The sequence below is a fragment of the Phocoena phocoena genome, chromosome 14 (assembly GCF_963924675.1).
Source record: "Phocoena phocoena chromosome 14, mPhoPho1.1, whole genome shotgun sequence".
In the NCBI taxonomy this organism is placed as follows: domain Eukaryota; kingdom Metazoa; phylum Chordata; class Mammalia; order Artiodactyla; family Phocoenidae; genus Phocoena; species Phocoena phocoena.
Window position 1 is genome coordinate 21,340,962 of NC_089232.1, and position 16,945 is coordinate 21,357,906.

The following is a 16,945-nucleotide window of genomic DNA, read 5'->3' on the forward strand; positions in this document are numbered from 1 at the left end:
AAAAAGAATTCAGAATAATGATAGTAAGGATGATCCAAAATCTTGGAAGTAGAATGGACAAAATGCAAGAAACAGTTAACAAGGACCTACAAGAACTAAAGATGAAACAAGCAACGATGAACAATGCAATAAATGAAATTAAAATCACTCTAGATAGGATCAAGAGCAGAATAACTGAGGCAGAAGAACGGATAAGTGACCTGGAAGATAAAGTAGTGGAAATAACTACTGCAGAGCAGAATAAAGAAAAAAGAATGAAAAGAACTGAGGACGGTCTCAGAGACCTCTGGGACAACATGAAACGCACCAACATTCGAATTATAGGGGTTCCAGAAGAAGAAGAAAGAAAGAAAGGGACTGAGAAAATATTTGAAGAGATTATAGTTGAAAACTTCCCTAATATGGGAAAGGAAATAGTTAATCAAGTCCAGGAAGCACAGAGAGTCCCATACAGAATAAATACAAGGAGAAACACGCCAAGACACATATTAATCAAACTGTCAAAAATTAAATACAAAGAAAGCATATTAAAAGCAGCAAGGGAAAAACAACAAATAACACACAAGGGAATCCCCATAAGGTTAACAGCTGATCTCTCAGCAGAAACCCTACAAGCCAGAAGGGAGTGGCAGGACATACTGAAAGTGATGAAAGAGAAAAGCCTGCAACCAAGACTACTCTACCCAGCAAGGATCTCATTCACATTTGATGGAGAAATTAAAACCTTTACAGACAAGCAAAAGCTGAGAGAGTTCAGCACCACCAAACCAGCTTTACAACATATGCTAAAGGAACTTCTCTAGACAAGAAACACAAGAGAAGGAAACGACTTATAGTAGCGAACCCAAAACAATATAGAAAATGGGAATAGGAACATACATATCGATAATGACCTTAAATGTAAATGGACTAAATGCTCCCACCAAAAGACACAGATTGGCTGAATGGATACAAAAACAAGACCCTTATATATGCTGTCTACAAGAGACCCACTTCAGACCTAGAGACACATACAGACTGAAAGTAAGGGGATGGAAAAAGATATTCCATGCAAATGGAAACCAAAAGAAAGCTGGAGTAGCAATTCTCATATCAGACAAAATAGACTTTAAAATAAGGACTATTAAAAGAGACAAAGAAGGGCACTACATAATGATCAAGGGATCGATCCAAGAAGAAGATATAACAATCGTAAATATTTATGCACCCAACATAGGAGCACCTCAATACATAAGGCAAATACTAACAACCATAAAAGGGGAGATCAACAGTAACACATTCATAGTAGGGGACTTTAATACCCCACTTTCACCTATGGACAGATCATCCAAAATGAAAATAAATAAGGAAACACAAGCTTTAAACGATACATTAAACAAGATGGACTTAATTGATATTTATAGGACACTCCATCCAAAAACAACAGAATACACATTTTTCTCAAGTGCTCATGGAACATTCTCCAGGATAGATCATATCTTGGGTCACAAATCAAGCCTTGGTAAATTTAAGAAAACTGAAATTGTATCAAGTATCTTTTCTGACCACAAGGCCATGTGACTAGATATCAATTACAGGAAAAGATCTGTAAAAAATACAAACACATGGAGGCTAAACAATACACTACTTAATAATGAAGTGATCACTGAAGAAATCAAAGAGGAAATAAAAAAATACCTAGAAACAAATGACAATGGAGACACAACGACCCAAAACCTATGGGATGCAGCAAAAGCAGTTCTAAGGGGGAAGTTTATAGCAATACAAGCCCACGTTAAGAAGCAGGAAACATCTCGAATAAACAACCTAACCTTGCACCTCAAGCAATTAGAGAAAGAAGAACAAAAAAGCCCCAAAGCTAGCCGAAGGAAAGAAATCATAAAAATCAGATCAGAAATAAATGAAAAAGAAATGAAGGAAACGATAGCAAAGATCAATAAAACTAAAAGCTGGTTCTTTGAGAAGATAAACAAAATAGATAAACCACTAGCCAGACTCATCAAGAAAAAAAGGGAGAAGACTCAAATCAATAGAATTAGAAATGAAAAAGGAGAAGTAACAACTGACACTGCAGAAATAAAAAAAAACATGAGAGATTACTACAAGCAACTCTATGCCAATAAAATGGACAATCTGGAAGAAATGGACAAATTCTTAGAAATGCACAACCTGCCAAGACTGAATCAGGAAGAAATAGAAAATATGAACAGACCAATCACAAGCACTGAAATTGAAACTGTGATTAAAAACCTTCCAACAAACAAAAGCCCAGGACCAGATGGCTTCACAGGTGAATTCTATCAAACGTTTAGAGAAGAGCTGACACCTATCCTTCTCGAACTCTTCCAAAATATAGCAGAGGGAGGAACACTCCCAAATTCCTTCTACGAGGCCACCATCACCTTGATACCAAAACCAGACAAGGATGTCACAAAGAAAGAAAACTACAGGCCAATATCACTGATGAACATAGATGCAAAAATCCTCAACAAAATACTAGCAAACAGAATCCAACAGCACATTAAAAGGATCATACACCATGATCAAGTGGGGTTTATTCCAGGAATGCAAGGATTCTTCAATATACGCAAATCTATCAATGTGATAAACCATATTAACAAATTGAAGGAGAAAAACCATATGATCATCTCAATAGATGCAGAGAAAGCTTTCGACAAAATTCAACACCCATTTATGATAAAAACCCTGCAGAAAGTAGGCATAGAGGAAACTTTCCTCAACATAATAAAGGCCATATATGACAAGCCCACAGCAAACATCATCCTCAATGGTGAAAAACTGAAAGCATTTCCACTAAGATCAGGAACAAGACAAGGTTGCCCACTCTTACCACTCTTATTCAACATAGTTTTGGAAGTCTTAGCCACAGCAATCAGAGAAGAAAAGGAAATAAAAGGAATCCAAATCGGAAAAGAAGAAGTAAAGCTGTCACTGTTTGCAGATGACATGATACTATACATAGAGAATCCTAAAGATGCTACCAGAAAACTACTAGAGCTAATCAATGAATTTGGTAAAGTAGCAGGATACAAAATTAATGCACAGAAATCTCTGGCATTCCTATATACTAATGATGAAAAATCTGAAAGTGAAATCAAGAAAACACTCCCATTTACCATTGCAACAAAAAGAATAAAATATCTAGGAATAAACCTACCTAAGGAGATGAAAGACCTGTATGCAGAAAATTATAAGACACTGATGAAAGAAATTAACGATGATACAAATAGATGGAGAGATATGCCATGTTCTTGGATGGGAAGAATCAACATTGTGAAAATGACTCTACTACCCAAAGCAATCTACAGATTCAATGCAATCCCTATCAAACTACCACTGGCATTTTTCACAGAACTAGAACAAAAAATTTCGCAATTTGTATGGAAACACAAAAGACCCCGAATAGCCAAAGCAATCTTGAGAACGAAAAAAGGAGCTGGAGGAATCAGGCTCCCTGACTTCAGACTATATTACAAAGCAACAGTAATCAAGACAGTATGGTACTGGCACAAAAACAGAAAGATAGATCAGTGGAACAGGATAGAAAGCCCAGAGATAAACCCACGCACATATGGACACCTTATCTTTGATAAAAGAGGCAGGAATGTACAGTGGAGAAAGGACAGCCTCTTCAATAAATGGTGCTGGGAAAACTGGACAGGTACATGTAAAAGTATGAGATTAGATCACTCCCTAACACCATACACAAAAATAAGCTCAAAATGGATTAAAGACCTAAATGTAAGGCCAGAAACTATCAAACTCTTAGAAGAAAACATAGGCAGAACCCTCTATGACATAAATCACAGCAAGATCCTTTCTGACCCACCTCCTAGAGTAATGGAAATAAAAACAAAAATAAACAAATTGGACCTAATGAAACTTCAAAGCTTTTGCACAGCAAAGGAAACCATAATCAAGACCAAAAGACAACCCTCAGAATGGGAGAAAACATTTGCAAATGAAGCAACTGACAAAGGATTAATCTCCAAAATTTACAAGCAGCTCATGCAGCTCAATAACAAAAAAACAAACAACCCCATCCAAAAATGGGCAGAAGACCTAAATAGACATTTCTCCAAAGAAGATATACAGAATGCCAACAAACACATGAAAGAATGCTCAACATCATTAATCATTAGAGAAATGCAAATCAAAACTACAATGAGATATCATCTCACACCAGTCAGAATGACCATCATCAAAAAATCTAGAAACAATAAATGCTGGAGAGGGTGTGGAGAAAAGGGGACACTCTTGCACTGCTGGTGGGAATGTGAATTGGTTCAGCCATTATGGAGAACAGTATGGAGGTTCCTTAAAAAACTACAAATAGAATTACCATATGACCCAGCAATCCCACTACTGGGCATATACCCTGAGAAAACCAAAATTCAAAAAGAGTCATGTACCAAAATGTTCATTGCAGCTCTATTTACAATAGCCAGGACATGGAAACAACCTAAGCGCCCATCATCGGATGAATGGATAAAGAAGATGTGGCACATATACACAATGGAATATTACTCAGCCTTAAAAATAAATGAAATTGAGCTATTTGAAATGAGATGGATAGACCTAGAGTCTCTCATACAGAGTGAAGTAAGTCAGAAAGAAAAAGACAAATACCGTATGCTAACACATATATATGGAATTTAAGGAAAAAAAAATGTCATGAAGAACCTAGGGGTAAGACAGGAATAAAGACACAGACCTACTGGAGAACGGACTTGAGGATATGGGGAGGGGGAAGGGTGAGTTTTGACAGGGCGAGAGAGAGTCATGGACATATACACACTAACAAACGTAGTAAGGTAGATAGCTGGGGGGAAGCAGCCGCAAGGCACAGGGATATTAGCTCGGTGCTTTGTGACAGCCTGGAAGGGTGGGATGGGGAGAGTGGGAGGGAGGGAAACACAAGAGGGAAGACATATGGGAACATATGTATATGTATAGCTGATTCACTTTGTTATAAAGCAGAAACTAACACACCATTGTAAAGCAATTATACCCCAATAAAGATGTTTAAAAAAAAAAAAAAAAAAAAAAAAAGACCGTGGAATACACTCTCAAGAGAAGAGGTTATCAACTAAGATGTGCCCTGGGATGATTCAAACAAATGTAAAGATAAGAATTATCAGCAGGAAAAGAAAAAAAAAATTAAAGCCAAACAGAAATTCAAGACTTGAAAAATATATCAGAAATAAATTTACTGAATATATTTAATGCATAAGCAGAAAGTATAAAGGAGAGTTAATGAACTTGAGGATAGATCAATAGAAATCATCTAACATAAAGAAAAGAGAGAACAAAATTTGAATGGAAACAAAGCTTCAGGTCTATATTAGTCGGCTTGGGCTCCTATTAAAGAAAATTCCATAGACTGAGTGGTTTAAATAATAGACATTTAATTTCTTACAGTTGTAGACTCTAGAAGTTCCAGATTAAGGTCAGTCATGATTAGTTTCTGGTGAGAGCTCTCTTCCTGGCTTGCAGGCAGCTGCCTTCTCACTGTGTCCTCAGACAGCAGGGAGAGAGAACTCTGGTGTTTTGCTTTCTTCTTATAAGTGTACCAGCCCTATCAGGTTAAAGCACCATCCTTATGACTTAATTTAACCTTTACTACCTTCTTGCAGGTCCTATTTCCAAATACCATCATGGCTGGGCTTAGAGCATAAACATATGAATTTTAGGGCAACACAAACATTCAGAACTTAAAATAGATCACTGGTAGATAGAACCACATGGTGTTGCAGGAGTTGAGAGAGAACTGGGATGTTAGGGAACCATTGACAAAAACTGCCCACCCTGACCAGGCATGATAATGACCGCTTGCATGAGTTATCTCACAACAGGAGGTCGTGTTAAGGAACATGGAACCAACAAGCTGCCACCAGCTGCAAGAATTTAGGAGGGGCCAAAAGGAGGGAAGAGACACCAGCCCATCATCTGTCCTGCCAACCACCCAGAAACCTTTGTGCTGGAATCCATGTTGGCTGAGAGATGCACGTGCAACCAGGAAGAACCCTGAGACAAACCAAATATGAGCACAAGCAAGATGATTGGCCAGAGACAACCTGGAAACTCACACCATTTCCATAAAACCTGAGACTGTAAGCCACATGGCAGAGCAGTTCTCCTGGGTTCCTTTACTCCACTGCTCTCTGCCTGCATTCCCCTTCCCAATAAAGTCTTTGGCTTTGTCAGCATGTGTGTCTCCTCAAACAATTCATTTCCTAGTGTTAGACAAGAGCCCATTCTTGGACTCTGGAAGGTCCTTCTTGCAACAGGAGCAGACAAAAATATTTAAAATAATAATAGCCAAGAATTCCCAATCTTTAAAAAAAAAATTTCATTGGAGTATAATTGATTTACAATGTTGTGTTAGTTTCTGCTGTACAGCAAAGTGAATCAGTTATACATATACATATATCCATTCTGTTTTAGATTCTTTTCCCGTATAGGTCATTACAGAGTATTGAGTAGAGTTCCCTGTGCTATACAGTAGAACAATTCCCATTCTTAAAACAATAAGGATGAAACCAAGCAGGCCCTCCTGGGCACAAAAACCTTTCTGTGTCCCCAATTTTTGTTTTCTTACTTTCAGGAAAAAAGGCTTCGTCTCCTAGACCTTCCCGAATACCAAAGAGTAGATTCAAACAGTTGCTAAACAGGGAAGTAAAGGAATGCAGAAACAAAGGAGGAACAATCAAAAAACTATAGTGCAGTGATTTAAGCAGGATCCTGGTTTCTCCTCAAGGGATATACATAACAATATCTTTGAGTTCTTTGGCAGGAACTAAGGCCCTAATCCAAGTGGAAGATGGTAATTTCAGGCTGAGCACAAAATTCCTGGAGCACTGCCCTGTTACCTCATTACCAACCAATCAGAAGAAAGTCATACACCATGCAGCCCTCACCCCCAATTTTGCCTATAAAAGCTCCCTGAAAACCATCAGAGTTCAGGATTTTTGAACATAAGCCCCCTGTTCTCCTTGGTTGGCCCTGCAATAAACCTTTCTCTGCTCCAAATTCTGATGTTTTGGTTTGTTTGGCCTCACCATGTGCACACAAACTTGCATTTGGTAACAAAGACACATAGAGATACACTATGAGTAACAAAAATCAAGCAATAAAAACAAACATACCAAGGAACTGTTAAAAGCCAAAGAAAAAGAGCAAATGATAAAAACATCAAGAGAAAAAGTACTTTTTAAATATGGGGAACAATGAAATTCCTTGAACACTAAATTTCTCATCAGATGCTATGGATAACAGAAGAGAATATAAGAATATCTTTAAAGCATTGAGAGAAAAAAATAACATATTAATCTAGAATCTCATACCCAATAAAAAATGTTTCAAGAATGAAGACAAAATAAAGATATTTTCAGATGTAAGAATAAAAAGAGAATGGATTTCCAGAGCCCTGCAATATATGAAATCCTAAATAAGGGAGGTGATGTCAGTAAGATGGTGGGCTGGGAGGTCCCAAAAATTGTTTCCACCAAAAAAACAATGCAAACGATAGACGAACAACTACAAACTGACAAAAATACCTCTGTGAAAGTGCCAGATCACAATAAAGAGGAAGCAGAGTTGTCCCAGAGCTTAAAAAACAGAGGATGACTGAAGATAAAAGCATAGGAAGCATTTTACCTGTGTCAACCCATCCCGCAGTCCATAGTAGCCTAGCACTGAGAGTGATCCCCTCAGGGTGATTTTACCCACAGGGAAAAGGAGAGCAGGAGAAACCCAGCCAGCCTCACTGCATGGACCTTTGTAGCTTTTGCTACAAGTACTCCCACAGACTTCATCATCACTGAACCCAGCTGACAGAGCTGCCTGAGACCCTGCCTCTGTTTCTCATCCTAGGGGCTAGAGCTATGTCTGCCTCCAGGGGCCCTAGTCACTGCTGTGCCCTTCTCTTCAGGATACAGATGCCACAAAGCCTTGCCATCTATGGGAATGGAGCTGCTGCTGGTGGGAGCCCCAAACCTGGCTCCCAGGTCATGGATTTGACCTGACATGACTTGGTTTGACCTGTCCCTGCTCTGCACATTGCCCTCTGGGTTTAGACATGTGGTTTCAACTGGCCATCACAGGAGAGGTGTTACTGCAGTTCTGCAACTGAACACAGTTGGGGCTAAAGTTGGGACTTTGACCCACCATCCTTGGTCCATGGTCCACACTGATACTGTACCCTGAGCTCAAACAACCACTGCATCCTGTCATCCAAATGCTGTGGTGCTGATGCATTTCCCCTTCCTCCCCTTCCCTGCCTAGTCATGTGGCAAACCCCAGGGACCAAGACCCTGGTTCTACAGGAGATCTGTACTTGGTTGCACCTCAGCCACCAGCACCACTGCAGCAGCAATTGTACCTGTACCTTGGGACCCAGGTACTGTAATAGTTCTCTGTGCCTGACTCTAGGCTCCATTGTCATTTTGACTGCCTGTGTGCCAGGCCTGGTGCCAAGAAGGATCCCCTCAGTTAGAGCTTTTCCCATGGATCACAAAAAGAGAAGAGAACCCCAGAAGTCTTCCCTTCTGAGGACCCCAGTAGCCCTAGCCTCCACTGCCACATACAGGATCTCCTTAGTCTTGGCCACAGAAGACACAGGCTGTTTTTGCTGAGATTGCCGTCAGTTAATGGAGCTGCAAGGAGACTATGTTGCTGTGCCCTCCAGGAATCAGAGATGCTGCACTATACCCCACCAAGCTGGAGCCCCAGAGCCACCTGAAGGTGAAAGTCTTTCTACTTTGAAGCTAGTCTGAAGAGACTGGAAGACGTGATGCTCCCTCAAATGCACAGAAATAAATGCAAAGCCATCAGAAATGTGATGATTAGTGAAGGTGTACTTCTGGGCACTCTATTTTGTCTCTTTTATCAATATGTCTATTATTATTTAAATACCATAGTGTTTTGATTACTATGTGTTTGTAAACTAGTTTAAAATCTAGAAGTGTGCTGTCTCTAGCTTTATTCTTCTCTCTCAGGATTATTTTGACTATTCAGGGATTTTTGTGGTTCCATATAAATTTTGGAATTTTGTTTTCTCTATTTCTGTGAAAAATGCCATTGGAATTCTGATGGGGATTACACTGAATCTATAGGTAGCTTTGATTTTAACAATATGAATTCTTCGAATCTATGAACATGGGATATGTTTCCATATATTTGAGTTTTCCTCAATTTCTTTCATCAATTTTCAGTGTACAGCTATTTTACCTCATTTGTTAAATTTACTTCCAAGATTTAAGGAAAAAAAATGTCATGAAGAACCTAGGGGTAAGACAGGAGTAAAGACACAGACCTACTGGAGAACGGACTTGAGGATATAGGGAGGGGGAAGGGTGAGTTTTGACAGGGCGAGAGAGAGTCATGGACATATACACACTAACAAACGTAGTAAGGTAGATAGCTAGGGGGAAGCAGCCGCAAGGCACAGGGATATTAGCTCGGGGCATTGTGACAGCCTGGAGGGGTGGGATGGGGAGAATGGGAGGGAGGGAGACGCCAGAGGGAAGACACATGGGAACATATGTATATGTATAGCTGATTCACTTTGTTATAAAGCAGAAACTAACACACCATTGTAAAGCAATTATACCCCAATAAAGATGTTTAAAAAAAAAAAAATTGACTTCCAAGTATTTTATTGTTTTTGATGCTATTGTGAATGAGGTTGTTTTCTTTATTTCTTCTTCAGCTATTTTATTGTTAATGTATAGAAACACTACTGAATTTGCATGTTACATTTGTATTCTGCAAACTTACTGAATTCATTTATTAGTTCTAACAGTTGTTTTTAATGGAATGTTTGGGATTTTCTATATATAAGATCATGTCATGTGTAAAAGAGAGGCAATTTTACATCTTCCTTTCCATTTTCTATGCTTTTTATTTCTTTTTCTTGCCAGATTGCTATGGCTAGGACTTCCAGTACTATGTTGAATAGAGTGGTGAGAGTGGGCACCCTTGTCTTGTTCTTGATCTTAGAGGAAAAGCTTTCAACCTTTCACCATTGAGTATGATGTTATCTGTGGGTTTGCAGGAGATGAAAAATGAAATTACACTATTGTAAGAGTCTACACATTAAATGAAGTTTTGTATAATCACTTGAATGTAGACTGTGATAAGTTAAATACATGCTTAATAAACCATAAATAATATTATAATAAGCCAAAGAGTTATAGATAATAGACCAAGAAAGGAGATAATTGGGAACAATAAAAATATTCATTTAATCCAAAAAAGAGACAGAAATAGTAATAAAAGTTAGGGGTCAAAGGACAGTGGGCCAAAAAGAAAATAAATTATAGTCTTTAAGTATTTTGAGAATAATGTTAAATGTAAAACAGGAATCAGAAAATATTTTCTGTAAAGGACCAGATAAAAAAATATTTTAGGCCTTGGAAGCCATATGTCAAGAGCTGAACTCTGCTGTTACAGCACAAACACAACCATAGGTGATGTGCAACTGCCTGAATGCTGCCTGAATTTGGCCCATTGGTCAGATTTACCCCACTGGAGACAGGTTTTTGACTCCAAGTCTAAACATTCCAGTTACAGAGCAGAAATGGTCTGATTTGATAAGGAACAAGAGCCACCATTTTCTGCCTACAAGAAATGTACTTTAAACATAAAGACACAAATGGATTAAAAATAAAATAATGGAAAAAGATAAAGTATGTTAATGTGAATCAAAAGAATGCTAGGGTGGCTAAATTCCATTAGTCTATTTTGCAGGATAGCTCTAAAGTAACCCTCTAATTTTATTATGTTGCAACAAAGGACTTAGCAGTCTCTCTTGTTTTTCTTGAATCACGCTTGTCAAGAGCAGGGTGTCTTGCCGGTAATTGTAGGCATACAGAGACTTCATTTCTCCATCAATGAAAAGTATTCCAAAGTGAGAGTAGTGGTCTGGGAGACAAAAGTGCTCTTCCATATGACATTTTTTCCATAGCAACTTAATAAATCCTTGCTCCAGTACATTAAGGAGCCTAGAATATATGAAAACATCAGGCCTAATAGTGAAACTTTCCCTTGGAGATGTGTTGCTCTTTTCATTAAATTATTTTTTGGAAAAAAACAGCTCTTGAAATTGTCAGTTTTACTTTTTTCTTGCACTGTAATTAATTATCTTCTGTTTGGCTCTTCTATTTCCTTTCTCTTATATTTATTATGTACATTGTGTTGTTCTGTTTTTAAATAATTGCTTAAAAGCTTGATTCCAGGGCTTCCCTGGTGGTGCAGTGGTTGAGAGTCCACCTGCTGATGTAGGGAACATGGGTTCGTGCCCCAGTCTGGGAAGATCCCACATGCCGTGGAGTGGCTAAGCCCATGAGCCATGGCCACTGAGCCTGCGCGTCCGGAGCTTGTGCTCTGCAACGGGAAAGGCCACAACGGTGAGAGGCCCGTGTACTGCAAAAATTAAAAAAAAGCTTGATTCCATGTATTAAAGTTCATTCATTTCATAATTAAAATACTCAAATTTTGCATTGCATATATTTTGATGTTTTCTTTTCAGTTTCATTGTTTTCCAAATAGTCTGTAATTGAAAGTAGTTCTGCTAATATCAACTATGTATTTAGAAAGTTGTTTTTATTTAACTTCCAAATGTTTGTGCTGTGATTTTTGTAGATTGTATTTGGATCTTTATTATTCATTGCTAATTAGTTTTATGTAGTCACAGAATATAACATACTTCAAATTCTTAAAATTTAATGAGGTTTAATTTGTTCTTTGGTTTATGAAAAAACTTACAAAATTTCAAACACACTAAAAAACAAAATATTTTTGGCAGAGAAAAATTGAATCAATTAGTACTTAACACACGATAAATATTCCATTATTTACTAGTGCTCTACTACGATGCCGTATAAATTCACATTCTTTTTGTTATTGTAATCAATTTTAAAGATTAAAAATATGTCATTATTGGGGCTTCCCTGGTGGCGCAGTGGTTAAGAATCCACCTGCCAATGCAGGGGACATGGTTCAAGTCCTGGTCCAGGAATATCCCACATGCCACAGAGCAATTAAGCCCATGCGCCACAACTACTGAGCCTGCACTCTAGATCCTGTGAGCCACTACTGAGCCCACATACCGCAACTACTGAAGCCCACGTGCCTAGAGCCCATGTTCTGCAACAAGAGAAGCTACCACAATAAGAAGCCTGCACACCACAACAAAGAGTAGCCCCTGCTTGCCGCAACTAGAGAAAGCCTGCATGCAGCAACAAAGACCCAACACAGCCAAAGATAAATAAATAAAATAAATAAATTTATAAAAAATGTCATTATGGTAAATTGTATGTTATGTGTATTTTATCACAATAAAAAATACAAATGAAAAGATGTCTGTGTACTCTTCTATTATACAAAGAAACATGTTACATTTAAAATTGCAAGTGTATATATATATATATATATATATGTGTGTATGTGTGTTACAATTATCCATCATAATTTTTGCTGTTAATTCGTTATTATAGATAACTTTAATTTTTTCTGTTATCTGACATATCATGTCTCATGGTTATTATATATTATTCATTCACTATTCAATTAATATATATTGACCATATAATATGAACAAACATCGTAGTAGACCATAGAGATAAAGAGGTGACCAGGACAGGCAAAGATTCTGTCCTCATAAATCATACTATCTAGTTTAAATAGAAACAAACACACATACATTTTATATGTGTGTGCGCATATATATATATGTGTATATACAGAAACATCTGTGTGTATTTTATATGTATGGCATGTTTGTATGTATATATCTGTACATATTTAATACATATATGCATGGATATATGTATATATTATACATATAATTATTTACTTATGAAACGTTGGTGGAACTTGTCAGCATATAAACACTTGGAAAACATAAGGTAAAGTAAGGGAATAAAGTATAACAGACTTGGAGTCTACTTAGATGAAAGGAAGTCTTCTCTGACAGGTGACATCTGAGTCCTGAATTAAGGTGAGAAGTCAATCCTGGAAAACCTGGGGCATGAGCATTCCAGACAAAGGGAGCAGCGGATACTAAAGCCAGTAAGTGAGAATAAGCTTGCAGTGTAGGAAAGGTTAGTAACTACAACAATCATTACAGTAGTAGGAGACAAAATCAAGAGAGTTATACCATCAAATTAATATTTTTAATAAATCACTGTGGTGATAACCAAAGCTGGAAGAACAGTTTGAAAGCTACTGTGTTTATCTGGGTGGGAAATGATATTTGTTTGGAATAGGTGGTAGCAGTGGAGGTGCTGAAGAGTTGTGAGATATTGCATATATTCTCAAGATAAAGCTGACAGCTCTTGTGGATTTATTGCATATACAGTATAAGAGTAATAGTAGAGGTAAGGATTTTAGATTAAGCAACTGATTCAAAAGTGATGCCATTTTTTGAAATGGTGAACAATAGAAGAGAAACATATATTTGGGCAGAGTCAAGATTTCTGTTTTTCTTTTTTTTAATTCTATGTGTTAAGTTTGAATTGCACAGTATACATGCCAAATGGAGATGCCAAATAGGCAGTTGGATAGATGACTCTAGAGTCAAGGAAGAGGTCAAGACTGGTGATATAAGTTTGGGAATCCACAGGGTACCAATGGAATGTAAAGCATTAGGGCCTGATTATATCACCAAAAGAGAGAATGTAGATGGAGAAGAGAAGAGGTCCAAGAACCAGGGCTGGGCACCTTTTGGGTAGAAGGGAAGCAAGAAAAAATGAGCAAGAAGCCAGTGAGATAGAAAAAAAAAAAAAAAGGAGAATATTTTGTGGGTCAATTTTAGAATTACTTCAATGAAGGAGGGAATGTAGCAAGTATTGTGGAGAGTTTGTGCGAGACCAAAACCGAGAATTGAGTGTGATATTTGGCAAAATGGAGATCTTTATGACCTTATCATGAACACCTTCAGTGGCATGGTAAGAAGGAAATTCTGTATGAAGAGAGCTCAAGACCCATGGGAAGTGAAGAAATAGACTGACAAACCTCCTGAGAATATAATTGGTAGTGGAAAAATTGGGAGGTAGCAATTCCAATTCTGGTATCATGATGAGTTTAAAGGGATGCTAGCACACAACTCTTGAGGTATCTCCAAAGTTAGAAGAGTTCTCCAGGAATACCCACCCCTATTCTCCCCAAAGTCATACAAATAGGCAAATAAATAGCAAAAGTGACATGGCCTTGAGTTGCCAAGAGTCAAAGTCAGTGAGCCAGGAAATGGGATTTTGATGACCAGGAAATGGTGCAGGAGTGCTTGAGTGCCAGGTAGGAGAAACGGGAGCCAGGCTGACCACTGAGGTTGTTAGATAGTTGATAGAGTGAGAGCAGCAGCAAGGAGCCATGTGAGAAGGAGCCAGGAGGAGCCAGCATGTGCCCACAGGCTCCAGGAAGGAGGGAACTGCCCCAATGGCACTGAAGTGAAAATAGGAACCTTGGGGTCATGATGTTGTGGGGAAGGTGAGCCTGGGGTTTGTAGACCAAGCCAAAACCAGGAGGGAGGAGAAACTTCCCTGGATTGGGGAACACTGACATAAGTTAAAGTAAATTCTCTAAAGGACTACTTCCCAAAGTTGGTATCACTGATCTCTCAGAGATAAGTTCACAATAAAGGCTGCTAGATATAGGAGTAGACACATTACTATATTAGAAAGAAAAAAATAATATTTTTGAATATGTTGAGAATGAGATGACAATTATGTATGGTTGTAAAAAGGTAGGTTATATTTATATATGTGTGTATGTATATATATATAATCATATATACATGTGTACATTATATAGATATGTATCTATTTATTGTGTATGTGTGTATACATACATATACATGTATAAAATCTCCAGGGGGAGCCTTCAGACTGAGGAAAGAATTAAAAGAGGAGGAAGAGGACCGGAGATAAAATAAGAGAAGGAAAAAGGAGGTAAAAGGAGGAGGCGAGAGACCAGGAGGACAGAAGGGAAGAGGTCACTGAATCACTGATGTTCACCATGGGAACAATCAACTTTGAGAAGTTGCTTTATGTGTACTGCTACTTTTAACCTCCAGTTTAGTAGGAATCAATGTCTATATATTACCACAAACCTATGAACTTTGACTGATTTCTGATTTGATGAGAAATGTGAATAAGTATTTGTTTGTGTTTTTACTTTTGATATAAAATTAAGATCCATTATTAAATGGATTGATTCTAGGCTCTGGTCCTGCATTGGTTATTTGAAAATTTTAATCACCCGTCAAGTCATTAAGATGATTGTTTTGCCGATGAGTGATGATGTAATTAATGGTTTAAGTGGGTTTCATCAATCATATGCAGGAAGTCAATTCCTAATTCTCTCAAAACACAGACTGAATTCTCACTTTCTTTTACTCTGTCCTATCTGGTGATGAAAAATAGTTCAGTGTTCCCTTGAAGTGGATGAAGTGTTTAGTGTTTTTCTGGGTTTATTCCTAAAGCTGGTAAATGATATGAGCAGGCACAGTTGTTATGTGGACAATGTTTGCAGAATTGACTGAAGTCATATCAATGTTAGAATAATTACTAAAATATTCCACAGTGTGTTTCCTGAAGAAAATTATATCACCATTTGTCCAGCCTTGTAGCCAATTGACTGTAATAATTACTATATTGTTATTCTGTTATTTGCTCACATGTTTTTTCCTATGACAGGTTAATATTTCAATATTTTTATGGAAAACAATGAGGCGAAACATAGGCAAAGGGTTTAGTATTTATCTCTATATTTATCTCTATATTTATTATTATATAGGTGTTCATAATCACAGAAACACATCCATTTTACAAAGGTTCATAGCCTACATTCAAAATTGTTGATTTGACAAATAGACATTTAAGTATGATTTTGGAATCTCTCTAAATTTTCCTCTCTTATTCCTCATGAAAACACCAAGTCCCCATTTTTTAAAGCTGTGGCATATCAGGCTGAAACCCTCTAGTTTAATAATGGATATGACAGTTTTTTCTTTAAAAGAGGCTTTGTGATATCTTTCTTTGGCCTCTAATGCTTTCTTTAGTTTGACCTAAAGAAAGGTCAAAATTGAGAATGTTCCACAGAGATTTTTTTACTCATTTTTAGTAAGAAGACATTTAATTCTAAAGAAGGATAAAATGAAAACCAAGTGTTTACAGATAAGAGGGATTAGCAATGATGGAAAATGGAATGAGATGCACAAGTTGTCAGAAGGTGCCAAGGAAGAGGGAAATCTAGGTAAGAGATGTGCAGCTTAGTCAACTTTTTAGTGGTTAGAGAAATAGAATAATCATACTAATATCTTTTAATTCTTTACTGAGACTTTACTGTGTGCCAGCCACTGTTCTAAGTGTTATATATGAATTAACTCATTTAAACAAGGATTTCTCAATCTGTTCACTATTGACATTTTGGACCAGATAATTCTTTGTTGTGGGGTTTGTCCTATGCATTACAGAATGTTAAGCAGTATCCTTAGACTCCACCCATCAGATACAAGTAGCAGCCACCTTATCCCCAGATATAGCAAATACAAGTATCTGCAGACATTGCCAGAGTCCCCTAGGGAATAAAAATTTTCCCTGCTAGAGAGCCACTTATTTAAGCCCTAAAACAACTTTATGAAATATCTATTATTGTTCTTTCCATATAATCTTTTGTAAAATGGAGATAGAGTTTCAGTTCCTTGTCCAAGATTATCCAGCCAATAATTAGACACCTAGGAATTAAATCCAAGCTCTTGATTGTCATAAACCATGTTCTTAAGTACCGTATTTCACTATCTCTCATATTTTTCTCTAAGAGAAGCAAGGGTTTCCTCAACTACAAAAGGAACATAACCAATTTGTGATATTTCCTATGCATGTCACACTAATTCTAAGAAGGGAGAAATTAGCATAGGTAG